Source organism: Mus caroli (assembly GCF_900094665.2).
Source record: "Mus caroli chromosome X unlocalized genomic scaffold, CAROLI_EIJ_v1.1 GL456233.1, whole genome shotgun sequence".
Lineage (NCBI taxonomy): Eukaryota > Metazoa > Chordata > Mammalia > Rodentia > Muridae > Mus > Mus caroli.
In genome coordinates this window covers 205,706-208,286 of record NW_018388438.1, presented here as the reverse complement: position 1 = coordinate 208,286, position 2,581 = coordinate 205,706, and the positions used below count along the sequence as shown (strand labels likewise).

The 2,581-nt window shown below is 37.9% G+C and overlaps 1 protein-coding gene across 1 annotated transcript in view; it reads right to left on the bottom strand.

The window, feature by feature from the left end:
* Positions 1 to 1,454, bottom strand: part of Tmlhe (trimethyllysine hydroxylase, epsilon) — a 118,350-nt gene extending 116,896 nt beyond the window's left edge. Inside the window, exon 1 of the mRNA XM_021154170.1 lies at positions 1,312 to 1,454. The gene's annotated coding sequence lies outside the window, so the exon portion shown is untranslated. The remainder of the gene's footprint in view (positions 1 to 1,311) is intronic.
* Between the last annotated feature and the right edge of the window lie 1,127 nt (positions 1,455 to 2,581).

The following is a 2,581-nucleotide window of genomic DNA, read 5'->3' as shown; positions in this document are numbered from 1 at the left end:
CCCCTTGGAGAGCTGTAACTCTTTGGCCCCTCTGGCTAGGCCAGAGCCCTGCTGATCCCTGCTGACAGCTCCTGGTATCCAGACTGGCACACATATGTATTCATTATGTATGTAACAATAATAAAGGAAAAGAAGATATCACTCTGAGATAGGATGTCATGGGAGGGGTTGGAAGGAGGAAAAGCAAGGGGGAAATTCACGTAATTCTATTTCAATTAAAATACATCTTATTTTAAAAAAACCCTAAAAATAAAACTAACCATATGAGACAGTTATATCACTCAAGGATATATACTATGGGAATCAAATTCAATATTTAAAAGATATACTTAAATAACTAGGAGAAATAAACACATGGTAGAAGTTCCCAGGCTCTACCACTTACAGTGAACATTCTGTTCATCACACTGCTTATGAAACAATGTATGACTTCTTTTAATACTGTGGTAAATCATGTTTTCTTTTCATGGTTGTTCTATAATAAGGGCAGATTTGGTCCATAGTACTCATATTTCTCCCTGCACCTCTGTAGTCACTTACCTAATGTAAAATTAACTACTTTTAACCCTTAACTACACTGTATCCTAACAAGCAAACTATAAAATAAAAGCAACAATAAATTGAGACCACTGTATGAAAATGGAATATTACAATGTTCCTAAGTAGGAGAGCTCAGTGGTTTTGTTCAGTAATTAAACAGTAAAATCTCCAACTATTTTGACTTTATGAAACTTGCTGGTGGTGTTCATTCAGTACATAAATAACATTTTGGACAATAATTTTTGTTTAAAATCCTTTACTAATATAGTATTCTCATGAGCATTATTCAGAGTTAACATTCAACTCATGCAGGAAAGAATGCCATTTCCAGTAGTTTTAAAAGGTTCTTCAGAATTGTTTTCAGGACGTTTCTAGACTAATTTCCCTCCTACAACTACACTGACAGCCTTCCTCTGAGAGACAAAGGGTACAATCTGACCGGAGAACAATAGTAAAATGGTATAGAAAGAAAGCAGCCTGGGAGTCAGTCTCAAGCACAGCTTACTCCAGCTCTTTTACAGAGTTAGGCCCAACTGGCCCTATCCTGATCTCCAGGAAAGCTGTATGGCAAAACTAGCACAAATCATAAGGAAGGTCTTGGGGAAAGGCAGGAGTGTCCTCCTCAGCTAGTGTAAGGTGAGTAATATCCTGGGATGAGGATCGGAGCTGCCACTGCCCCAGCCCTGTGCCAGGCCCCAATGCACAAGACTAGGTGCTATGGGTCCTGGCCACCTAAGACAACCCTCCCCAGACCCGAGGTGCTGTACCTACCTGCGCTGGAAGTCGCGACTCAGAAGTTTGAGGAGGTAAATGCAAGCAAAGAGGGGCTGTAGTGGCGCCTTGTCAGTCCTTTTGCGTTTTACTACCCAGCCTCCCACAGCAGTCTGACTCCCGCTCCCCTCCCCCAGCCTGCTCTAGCCCAACAGAGAACCTTAAAGCCCCGCCCCGCTTCTTCCGTTTTTTGCAGAGTGGAATCCTCGCAGGGCGCTTTTAAAGACTAGGATCCAGAAAGATCAGCCAAGTAGTATAGTCGGTAGTATCCACTGAACAAATTTGGAGGTATAACAAGAGAAAGACGGGTCCGGGATGTTACAGTGCATGTAAAACTCAGGTTCCCTGCCTTTTTCTGTTTTCTTCTATAATCTCTTGCCTATGCTTTTATTAATGGTAGCTTATTGAGGTTTCATAAGAACTAAAATTCTTCCTCTATCCTTCCACATGTCACATATCCCTCACTACTGGATTTCTATAGATTCGGATGAGCATTTTGAATCAAAGGCCCAACTAGAGTTAATGTAGTATGCTTTAAAAGGGGAATAAACCACAAGAAATGAACACTTTGTGCGAATGAAATTTAATAATAATGCATACTAGAAAAACCAAGAGATGGAGCATGAAATAATCTGTCATAAAGGTACAAAAGAAAACACTTTTTTGGATTCAACATTAACAAAAGAAGAAAAGGCTTTCATTATGATGGAGGCTTTTTAATATTCCTCTGTCGTTTTATCCTGGAATTCTCCCTATCTACAGTTGTTCATTTGGAAAAATTTATAGTCTTTTTTTAAAAAATCAATTTTGTATCCCTCTGTTATTCCTCAGTCATTAGTATATAAATTTATATTCTTTTCCCATTGATTCCATATGCCTTATATACCACTTACTCTGGGTTTTAATTTCTCTTTCTACTTATTTCTTCTGTGCAGTGAACAAGCAGCCTTTTGAAAGCAGAAAGTTTTTATTTTTCAAATCTGATTACCAAGCATAGGGTGTATTCTTTAACGAATATTTGTTAATAATTGCCTAAGACCACTGAATATACATACTAAAGATAGTACCCAAAATGTGAATTAATGCTAAGAAGAATAACTAAATAAGATGAAAAATCTAGATTTAATCCAGCTAGTATTAATTCATTGCAACAAATTTGGAGTCTACTATATGTCAAACTTTGCAGTGATTTCTGGGTATAAACTGATGATCAAAACCAAGACATAGTTCATACCCTTATAATTTTATGCTTAAAGAATAAATATCAATG